The sequence below is a fragment of the Mustela lutreola genome, chromosome 2 (genome assembly GCF_030435805.1).
Source record: "Mustela lutreola isolate mMusLut2 chromosome 2, mMusLut2.pri, whole genome shotgun sequence".
Taxonomy (NCBI): domain Eukaryota; kingdom Metazoa; phylum Chordata; class Mammalia; order Carnivora; family Mustelidae; genus Mustela; species Mustela lutreola.
In genome coordinates, this window is record NC_081291.1 from 13,978,856 (window position 1) to 13,990,332 (window position 11,477).

Consider the following 11,477-nt stretch of genomic DNA (forward strand, 5'->3'; position numbering starts at 1 on the left):
CCCAAGCTCCATGGACATCCGAGCTCTGTGGGCTTAGTGCTGAGCTGGTGGAAGCGACAAGGACTAGAGGAATCCAGAGCAGGAGTCAGACTCTTCCTAAGGAGAAGACATTATGAATAGGGCTCTGAAGTATGAGTAAGAGTTTGTGAGATGGGGATGGGCATCCCAGGTGAAGAAACAGGGAGCTTTGAGATTTGAGAGAAATCTATTAGTCCACAAACATTGATTGACTACCTGCGGCAGCTGGGACATGACTGTGAGCAGGACAAAGCTCTTGGAAGCCATGAGGCTATGAAGCCAAAGGGCCTGGGTTTAGAGCCCGCTTGGCCACCAGGAGCTGTGTGACTTTGAGGGAGTGACTCAACTTCCCTGGTCAGTTTCCTCATCTCCAACTCACCTCACCTGGGGGGCTGTCAGGAGGTTGTGTACCTTGGAGAGCACCTGATGCAAAAGGAGCCCCCAGCAGTGGGAAGCCAGGGTCGGGGGACAGGGAGGTTCGTGCGGACAAGGGATGGCCTGGGTGGGGCCCAGGACAGGTGAGGTAACCAGCACACTCTGGTGGGAAGCAGCTCTGAGCTCAGTGGACAGTCCTAGATCCCAATGGACACGTGAGGACCCTGAGCCCCATGAGGGTGCCCGAGCACCAAGCCGGGGCCAGGTGGAGCTGGGGTGGTGGGGGGTGAGGGAGCAGGCAGCAGGATTTGACCTTCACTCTAATCCTCCCACTCTATCCTCCAAAGACAGAAGAACATGGGGGGACAGGGGGAGGGTCAGGCTGTGCTTCAGTTTCCTCATCTGCGAAATGGGGGGAGAGCCTTTACCTGGGAGGTGTCTGGGAAGCACGTCAACAGTGCACGTCAACACTGTCTGCGCAAACAAAGAGAGGTGGTCCAGGCAGTGAGCCCCTGCACCCCCCCCCCCCGCCCCGCACACTCGCTTTCCTGCCTGGAAAAGGTACAGTGCAAGGACCCCGGAGCCAGCCGAGGTGTGTCCCCTCTTCCCTGCCCTGCTTGCGGGGGGCCTCAGCTCCTAGCTGTAATGTCAGATCAGCTGTGGTTCCCTGAGCTCGTGGGCCCATAAAGGAGCCGGAATCACACGTCTGAGCCAGTGGGAGTGTGCCCTCCATCCTAAGTCTGCACGTGTGTGTGCGTGTGTGCGTGCCCAGGGGCCTCCATGCCTCCAAGGCAGTCCCTGTACCTGCCCTATGGGGCTGAGTGGCTGGGGTCCACACTGTATAACAGGACACAGTGTTATCGGTCCACCACATCCTAGTGGCTTTAATTTGCCTTTCTTCAGGTCACAGGTGAGGTCAGGTACATTTTAAAACACAGACGGCATTTCCTAGCTGTGGCGCTCTAACGGCCAGGCCTCCCGGAGCTGGTGTGACTTGTGTCTTTCTCTGGAGGACTATTCCCAGGAAGGGAGAGTCCCAACAGAGAGGACGGGACCCCCGCCTAACTGGCCAGCCGTGGGCGGGCAGGCTGTCTGGTTGTGGCTTGCAATGCCCTGGTCTCTTCCTATGCCTGGGAAGCTCCCAGACATCTGTTTGGGGCATGAAGCAGTGAGTCACTTGCCTCGGAGGCCACCCCCAGCTGGTGGACAGCCTTATTGGGTTTTCTTTTTTTAATTGAGAGGAAATTAAAGTGACAGGAAATGAACCACTGAAAGTGAACAATTCGGTGGCACATTACGCATTCACCGTGCTGTGAGGGGACCACCTCTATCTGGTTCCAGAACTTTGCCATCACCCCAGAAAGAGACCCTGTCCCCATCAGCTTCCACTCCCTCTGCCCCTCCCCCAGCCCCTGGCAACCACCCACCCGTCTACTTCCGGTCTTTATAAACTCACCTGTCCTGAACATTTCATATAAATGCAATCATGCACCGTGGAGCATTTTGTGCCTGGGTTCTTTTACTCCCCAGCATGTCCGTGCTTTATTTCTGTTATGGCCAAGCAAGAGTCCACTGTAGGTGTCATTAACCTTAAATTTAAACAGCCGGTTATTTTACCAGCAAAACGGGTTTCTTTGGGAACAGCAGGGGAACCACAATTTGGGACGTGCAGGCTGCATGTTCATGTTCAATAAACAAAGGAGAGGCGTGTTATTTTATGAGAAGGAGGAAGTTGGGAGGGCTCGTTTGGACTAAAGTCTGTCAGAGAGAAGCAGGAGTTCAGGGTGATGATGGTTCGTCATTGGCTAAGTTACTGGGGTAGTCAGTTTCTTGTAGGAGATGCCGTGTCCTGTTTCCTGTTGGGGTCTGTAGATCATGATTCTTTCCTTGTTGAGAATTCTTCCCTTGGGGCTTTGACACTTCTCCTGTTGCGGAAAATAATCAGACCTGCCAGAGACCAAGTGCACTCAGAGAAGTAGGAGAACTCGGATTTATTTTACGCTGGCGGACGCAGATGAGCTCGAGCTCCAGGTTCTGGGCCCCTGGCAACGGAGTTATAGGGATTTTATAAGGCGCTGCAGGCAGTCAGGTTCCAAGGGCTATGCTGACTGCTGGTAGGTAGGTTTAAACTGGGAAAGTGGGGGCTGCTTTAGGAGAGAATAGTAGAGCAGGGAGCCTATGGCGGGAAGCCTGTTTATAGAAGCAGAAACAGCTGGTTATCTTTTGCTCCCAATAGGGGTCTTCTGGTTATCTCTTGCTTATTATTAGTAATTTTCCATCTTCTGGGGGCCCCTGGCCTGAGCCTCTGGGGGTAATGTTCCTCTTCACTTCCTATAATTGACGTTGAGAGATAGGACTCCCCTACTCACTTTTTGTGAGGTCTCTCTTTATTAATTTTCACATTTCCCCATTTGAATCAAACTCTTTCTTCAAAGGCAAGAGTGGGGTTTTCTTGGGTGGTTCTGTTGATTAAGCGTCCAACTCTTGATCTCAGGGTCATGAGATCGAGCCCCACATCCAGGTTTTGTGCTCAGAGGGGCATCTGCTTCTCTCTCTCTCATACACACACACACACACACTCTCTCTCTCTCTCTCTCAAATAAGTAAATCTTAAAGGTCAGGTTTTCTTAGCTCAGAGACTGTATCCCTTGACGTCAGGAAGGCTCTTTCCTGGATGCCATGCCCTGTAACTACCCAAAGATCAATTACACAGAACAGAAAACCACCGAGGTCACATTGGAGAAGCAAGAATGCGTCTCAGGAGAACACTCAGGCATTTCCCTTATGTGGTCCATATTTACCAAGATCGTAAGCACTGGAGATCTTCTCCTTAGTGGGTACGTCATTCTTACGAAGGTTTGACAGGCAGCAGTTACAGAAATCAAAAGTAACAACTCCAAACTGTATGATGGTTCTAAACCAGGATCCTAGATCTGAGAGTTGCCAACTAAAAATATTGATTGGCGCTAATCCAGATGGGAGAAAACTTCTCTCAATGGAGCCAAACCCGGAGCCACATTCACATCCCCCTCCCAGAAGTCCCTGCTTAAAGGGGCCATGACAGCAGAATCCTGACTACCGCTGGAGTGCCCTGAAGAATTATTTGGGGGAAAATTGGGGATATGCATTTGGGAAGATACAGTGCAGGCATAAACCAGAGGTAGTAGCTAACGAATTTTTGGCAAAATAGCAACACTTCAAACACATATTAAATGGTACCGATGGGTGCCTGGGTGGCTCAGTTGGTTGGGCGACTGCCTTCAGCTCAGGTCATGATCCTGGAGTCCAGGGATCAAGTCCTGTGTCGGGCTCCCTACTCAGCGAGGAGTCTGCTTCTCCCTCTGACCCTCCCCCATCTCATGCTCCCTCACTCTTTCTCTCTCTCAAATAAATAAATAAAATCTTTATTTTTTTTCTTTTTTTTTTAAAGATTTTATTTATTTATTTGACAGACAGATCACAAGTAGGCAGAGAGGCAGGCAGAGAGAGAGGAGGAAGCAGGCTCCCCACTGAGCAGAGAGCCCGATGCGGGGCTCGATCCCAGGACCCTGAGATCATGACCTGAGCCGAAGGCAGAGGCTTTAACCCACTGAGCCACCCAGGCGCCCCAATAAATAAAATCTTTAAATAAAAATAATAAATAGACGGTACCGTTACCTCCAAAGAACTGTTTGGAAACAAATGCTCTCAAATAACATAGCCTGCAAGTTTGCGAATTCTGACACCGTGAAGTCAGTTAACAGTTCACATGAAAGAAAAGACTTTGGTGAATTTTTTTTTTTTTTTTTTAGACTTTAGACTTTATTTACTTATTTGAAAAGGAGAGACACAGCAAGAGAGGGAACACAAGCAGGAGGAATGGGAGAGGGAGAAGGATTTCTGTTGAGCAGAGAGCCTGTTGTGGGGCTCAATCCCAGGACTTCGGGATTATGACCTGAGCCTAAGGCAGTCGCTTAACAACTGAGCCACCCAGGAATCCTGACTTTGGTTAATTCTGAACCTTCTAACCCTTCAGAAAAAGCAAGTGAGGGGCACCTGGGTAGTTCAGGTCATGATCCCAGAGTTCTGGGATCAAGTCCCACATCGGGCTCCCTGCTCGGCATTGGGGCAGGGGGTGTCATCTGCTTCTCCCTCTATCTCTCCTTCTGTGCTCTCCTTCTCTCTCAAATGAATAAATAAAATTGGGGCGCCTGGGTGGCTCAGTGGTTTAAGTCTCTGCCTTCAGCTCAGGTCATGATCTCAGGACCCTGGGATCAAGCCCCACATGGGGCTCTCTGCTCGGCAGGGAGCCTGCTTGTGATCTCCATCTGTCAAATAAATAAATAAAATCTTTAAAAAAATAAAATTTAAAAATGAATAAATAAAATCTAAAAGAAGAAAAAGCAAGTGAAAACTTCATTTGTCACTGGATCATTATGAAACCATTTATGAAGGTCTATTTCCAAAAGAAGAAGTTTCCCCCTTTTCACAAGGGCTTCAGAAATGCAGACGAGGGCACTGTCTCTTCACGAAATAAAGGAGAAACATCAGTCGGGCTTGTGCCAGACATGCTGGGGAAGCTGCCTTGGCAGATGGCATCGGCTTCAGTTCTGGGAAATCTTTACTTACTCGTCACCACGTGGCAAACAGACCCAGCGAGGGTTTGGTGCTTTCTTTAGATCCGTCATGTGAATCCAAGAGTCTGTTCTCTGGACTTTAGTGGCATGAGGATGGTTAGCGGTGCCTGAGGAGGTCCTATCGAGCGAGGTTGAAGGGAACCTCTCTGGAGGGTTCTTTTCCAATAGATGAGATCACCAGCATGCAAGGTGTGATGCTCAAGGTCATCACACACACCCCCAGGAAGTGTACTGGGAAAAGATTATTCTGCTAAAGCATTTTTTTAAAAAGATTTTATTTATTTATTTATTTGACAGAGACAAGTGAGAGAGGGAGCACGAGCAGGGCAAGTGGGAGATGGAGAAGCAGGCTTCCCAGTGAGCAGGGAGCCTGATGCAGGGCTCGATCCCAGGTCTTCGGGATCATGACCTGAGCCAAAGGCAGATGCCTAATGATTGAGCAACCTAGGCTCCCCTAAAGCACTTTTTTTTTTTTTTTTTTTAAGAGAAAGAGAGTGCAGGAGCGGAGGAGGACAGGCAAAGGGAGAAAGAGAGGGAGAGAATCCCAAGCAGGCTCCAAGCTCAGTGCAGAGCCCAACTCGGGGTGGTAATCCTGCAATCCTGAGATTGTGACCTGAGCTGAGAAGGAGAGTCAGATGCCTAACCTACTGACCCACCCAGGCGGCCCTAGCAGGTTATTTTTTCATCCAAGCAATTAGGTCTTTACAATATTGAAGTCTATCTATCTCCTTTATCTACTGGAGGGCAAAAGAGGCAGGAATCAAGAGGCCATCCTATGACCATCTCAGGGGTGAGAGTCTAGGAGTTCCAAGGGCGGTGCAACAGAGATTTCAAAAGACTGATGGGAATGCTTTCAGCCAAGGCATTTGGAGGGTCCCTACAAATTCTGTGGTCCTAAGCAGTCTTTCTCTTTTTCCTTTTTTTTTTTTTTTTTTAAACTGAGCTCTACAGACAACGTGAGGCTTTAACTCATGACCCTGAAATCCAGAGTCACATGGTCTACAGACTCAGCCAGCCAGGCACCCCTTAAGTTGAGCCTTAATGAAGCTGTCCGTGTGCTCGGACTAACCCTGAGATTTGGGGACAGTATATGCCCCATGAACGTAAAGCCAGCCCCACGGCAGGCTTGTCCAAGCCCCTGCCTGGTTAAAATGGGCTCCCTGATTGCTAGGAAGTTCCAGAGGAGTTCCAGGGAGAGACAACCTTTTCTAAACCAATTTTTAGCCACAGAAGAGACAGTGGCCTGTCTACGAGGGAAAGCTTCGGTCTGGTGAGAAATATACAAACCATGACTAAAACGGATTTATACCCATGAGACAAGGAAGCTCTAAAAAATCCATTTGTGCAAACAGGTTTCCCAGGACTGTACTTTGAAGAGGTGAGATGAGCTGAGTAAGTACTTGTTGTGGCCTTATTACTATTTCCCCACCAACATGCCCTCAGCGATGCTCTTGATGAAGTCCCAGAACCTAAGTCAGGTTCGGTGGGGTGAGGAGGTTCGGAGCCGACGACTAAAGAAAGAATTCTTAAGACGTGGTTGGTGCAAAATGGTGGTTTATTAAAGCACGGGGACAGGACCCGTGGGCAGGAAGAGCTGCTGCCCCGGGTTGTGAGGGTCGGCATGTTATATACCTTGCGGTTGGGGGGAGGTGGTGAAGGGATGGGAGATTTCAACAGAGTTCTCACATGTTAGGGAGGGTCTACAAGGTGCCGGGGGGAGTCCTTGCCCTTATGGCCTGATCAATGTCGTCTTTAGGTCAGGCATTAACGTCAAGATAGTTGGGAGATTCTTGGTGGGGTGTTAGGATCCGGCTATCATTTACATTCCCTTCTACCTCAGTCTCCTCCAGTTTATGGTGGGAGGGAGACATTAGGGCTTCAGGAACCGAGAGTTATTTGCCTCTGGAAATTTGTGCTATTGATAAGGTAACCTCCCTGTTTAGGTCTCTAGGACATCTGTAGAGCAAGGGAGATTCCTGTCCTGCAGGATTGCTATCCCTGCAAGTTAACTATTTATCGTTTTATGGCAGTCAGGGGTGCCTGAGGAATGCTACACATATGGAGGGGAGCGGATGAAGAGGGGGTGCAAGGCGCCAGCTTTTGCTTTGTCCTCAGCCAGCCTCCTGCTCCCTCATCACTCTCACTGTGTCAACGGACCAATGGGTTAATGCATATACAGCAGTAAGTACTGGGACTTTTACTAGGTAGGGCTGAACTGTTATTTGATCCAAACCAGAGTTCTCTCTTTTTATCAAACCAACAATTATTTTTTTTTATTTTTTAAAAGATTTTATTTATTTATTTGACAGGCAGAGATCACAAGTAGGCAGAGAGACTGGCAGAGAGAGAGAGGAAGGGAGGCAGGCTCCCTGCCGAGCAGAGAGCCAGATGCGGGGATCGATCCCAGGACCCCAGGATCATTAACCCACTGAGCCACCTAGGCGCCCCAGTTTGTTTTTTTTGTTGTTGTTTTTTTGTTTGTTTGTTTGTTTTGTTTTTTCCAAATTATCATTTGGGAGAACATCTCTCTGGACCATGACAGAGGTTTGGCAATTGGCTTCCCTGAGAGCAGCATTTGGGGCAGAAATATCAGTAAGATGGTCTATTTTGGCCTCCAGGGAGATGAGTCTGGGATGCCTGGGAATCTTACTAATGGCCAGAGCAACCGGCAAAATATGGCATCTAATACATTTTTGACGTAGGAGCCATTTTGAATTGTACTCCTGTTGGAGGGAAGGGAACTTTGCTTGTTCTAGAACATCCCAAAGTTATGGGCTACCCCGAAGGCGTCCTGACATATGTATGGATGTAAATTTTGCAGTTTTGCCCTTGGCCAAAAATACAAGGAGGGACTCCCTGAGACAATTTCTTCAGTGGTCTTAGCTCAAATGGCCAGCTCAGTGGCCGGAAATGGCTCTGTGGCCAGCGGGATGTCCTCCAGGCTGCGGTGTGGCTGTCGGCTCTAATACCCTCTGGGTGGATGAGGGTCCCTGGGATGAGGGAAGGGAAGGCAAGCTGAGGGCAAAGTAAGGTGACACCCCTCGGATCCCCCCCCCCCCACAGGTGGGGGATGTGTGACATTCCTCAGGCACTCCAGGCTGCCCTAAAACTAAGGGAAGGGAAAACAAAGAGTTAACTAATATTTTCCTCCGGGAAGCCCCAAACTGTCTTAAGGTTCATGCTTTACTAGAGGGAAAAAAGACTTGAACTTGACAATAGCCAGTCCCCCAGGATCCTGAGAGCCTTCTTTAGCATATAAAAAAATCCTTTTGAAAACCTTCCTTTTTCCTAACCTCCCACAGCTCCAAAGTACACAATCAGTCCCTCACAACCCAGGACAGCATCTCTTTCTGTTCACAGATCCCAGAGCCCGTCCCCCTGCTTTAATAAAATCACCTCCTTACACAAAAGACGTCCCAAGGATTCTTTCTTTTTTTTTTTTTAATTTTTTTAAAAGATTTTATTTATTTATTTGACAGAGAGAAATCACAAGTAGATGGAGAGGCAGGCAGAGAGAGAGAGAGAGAAGGAAGCAGGCTTCCTGCTGAGCAGAGAGCCCGATGCGGGACTCTATCCCAGGACCCTGAGATCATGACCTGAGCCGAAGGCAGAGGCCCAACCCACTGAGCCACCCAGGCGCCCCTCAAGGATTCTTTCTTGACCGTTGGACCTCACCAGCTTCACCTTTATTGCTGGATGAGCAGACCAAGGGCACTCCTTGCAAATAAACATGCAAAAAATTAAGTAGATAATGAGGATGACCTAGGGCAAGGGGCTTTTTTTTCTTTTAAGATTATATTTATTTATTTGACAGAAAGAGAGATCACAAGCTGGTAGAGAGGCAGGCAGAGAGAGTGGGGGAAGCAGACTCACTGCAGAGCAGGGAGCCTGATGTGGGACTCGATCCCAGGACCCCGAGACCATAACCTGAGCAGAAGGCAGAGGCTTAACCCATTGAGCCACCCAGGGGCCCGGCAAGGGACTTTAATAGGCTTTTCTTTAAAGCCTCAAAGTCTATGTCACCCCTGTCTTTCCAAACAATAGGGTTAGGGCTATCATCTTTTATTTTAAAGATTTTATTTATTTATTTGACGAGAGAGAGAGAACGAGTGCACACAAGCAGAGGGAGCAGGAGAGGGAAAAGCAGGCTTCCCCCCGGAGCAGGAAGTCCAATGCCCAATGTGCCCTGGGAGTTAGGCTGATTATCAGTTGGAGACTTTGTCCATAAAGAGGATAGTAGCTGATACCATAGGGACAAACGATTAGGGTCCACAGACTTGGCTATCGTTTGGTCAGAGAGCAAATAAAAGATATCAGAGGTTTGGGGCCCGTGGGTGGCATAGACTGCTGAGTGTCTGACTTTTGAGTTCGGTTGAGGTCATGATCTCAGGATCTTGAGATCAAGACACAGAGAGATGCACTCCCAAACTGGATAGGGGGTTCTCTGAGTCAATTAAGAGGGGAAGAACCCCGCCGCTGGGAATTAGAAGGGCATCAGAAAGGCTTGCTAGGAGGCAGAAGGCACCTGGGGCACTTACACTGGTAACAATCTTTTTTCTAATATTCTAGCCCTCGGCAATAATAGAAAATAGGGGGCTTGGGGGAACCTTCATTTGCTGGAGTTGAAAATTGAGAATTGGCGTGCCTGGGTGGCTCAGTCGTTAAGCGTCTGCCTTGGGCTCAGGTCAGGATCCCAGGGTCTTAGGATGGAGCCCTATGTGGGGTTCCCTGCCCACCCGAGAGCCTGCTTCTCCCTCTGCCTGCAGCTCCCCCTGCCTGCGCTCTCTCTCTCTCTGTCAAATAAAATAAATACAATCTTTTAAAAAATAAAAGAAGGGGCGCCTGGGTGGCACGGTGGGTTAAAGCCTCTGCCTTCAGCTCAGGTCATGATCCCAGGGTCCTGGGATCGAGCCCCACATCGGGCTCTCGGCCTGGCAGGGAGCCTGCTTCCTCCTCTCTCTCTGCCTACTTGTGATCTCTGTCTGTCAAATAAATAAATAAAATCTTTAAAAAATAAGAGGAAAAAATTGAGAATTAACGGACTTCCTTCTAGGTGACTGATCTAAGATGCAAGCGAACTGGTTTGCTAAATTCACTAAATCTGGACTAGAGATAGTTTCCCATTCAGTCCTTGTCCTTTTAACTAGAAGGAGAAAGATCCTGGTTCAGCCCATTAATTTAACAAAGAGTTAAAATGCTACCCAGGTGGATTCAACATCTAAAATAGGACCAGGTTTGTCTTTATTTTTTAAAAGATTTTATTTATTTATTTGAGAAAGCGAGAGAGAGCACAAGCATGAGCACGGTGGTGGGAGTGTGGGGGTGGGGGCCAGAGTCTAGCCGGGAAGCCTGATGCGGGGCTCAATCCCAGGACCCCAAGGTCATGACCTGAGCCCAAGGCACTTAATCCACTAAACCACCCAAGTGCCCCCAGAATTTTCTTTAAAGACAATCTGAAATTGACTCTAATGGTCATGTATTGGTTCACCAGGCTTTTGTGTGTGAGCCTGAACTTTGTTCCACAAGCTGCCAGAGTTGCTCAGTGGAGATTTCCAGCAAGTGTTTAGCATCTAACCAAAAGTGAGGAGTCTGTTTCTCTAAATCCCTTTCAGGTTGTTCCATTCTGGCTAGTTTACCCAGTGTTTGGCCTGGCCCTCACCAACAAGCAGGTGTCCTAATTGGTTTAAATCCCAGAAGCCAGCTTGGTAAATTTGAATAACCAGGTTAAATTCTTCAGCAGACCAATGGGGGTCCTCAGTTGCCTTAGGAAACCGACTAGCTCACAGTTCAGCCTTAGTCCCGGGAACTGTAAGAAATTTGGGGTTTCTTTTGTTCCTCAGAATACTAACCTTAAAAAGGCAGGGGTGTGTGTGTGTTTTAAAGATTTTATTTATTTATTTACTTTTGAGAGAGAGGTCATAAGTAGGCAGAACAGAAGGCAGAGGGAGAGGGGGAAGCAAGCTTCCCAAAGCAGGATTTGATCCCAGGACCCTGTGATCATAACCCAAGCCAAAGGCAGACAGACGCTTAACCCACTGAGCCACCCAGCGCCCTGAGGTCTTCCCCTACTAATTTTCATGGAGTACACACCACACTTTGTTCATCCATTCATCTATTGGTGGACACTTGGGTTGTTTCCACCTTTTGGCTTTGATGAACAGTGCTGCCATGAACGGCGTGTACAAGGGTTTGTCCGAACACCTGTTTCAATTCTCTTGGGTAGATACCTGGGTCATAAGATACTTCTAGCTCAAATTTGAACCCAGGCCCTCTAGCACCATAATCTGCCCTGGAAGGTTTTGGAGCCCCTCCTGCTTCCATGCTTTCACCTTCTGACCCGGCAGGCCTCAGTTTCCTCCAGTGAGCAGGGCTGGGTGTGCCCCAACTCACTTCCTCTACCATCACTCTGAATGCATCATGAGAGTAGTTTAAGTTTCCAGGGCGAACAGTGGCAGGAAGTGCCTGTGT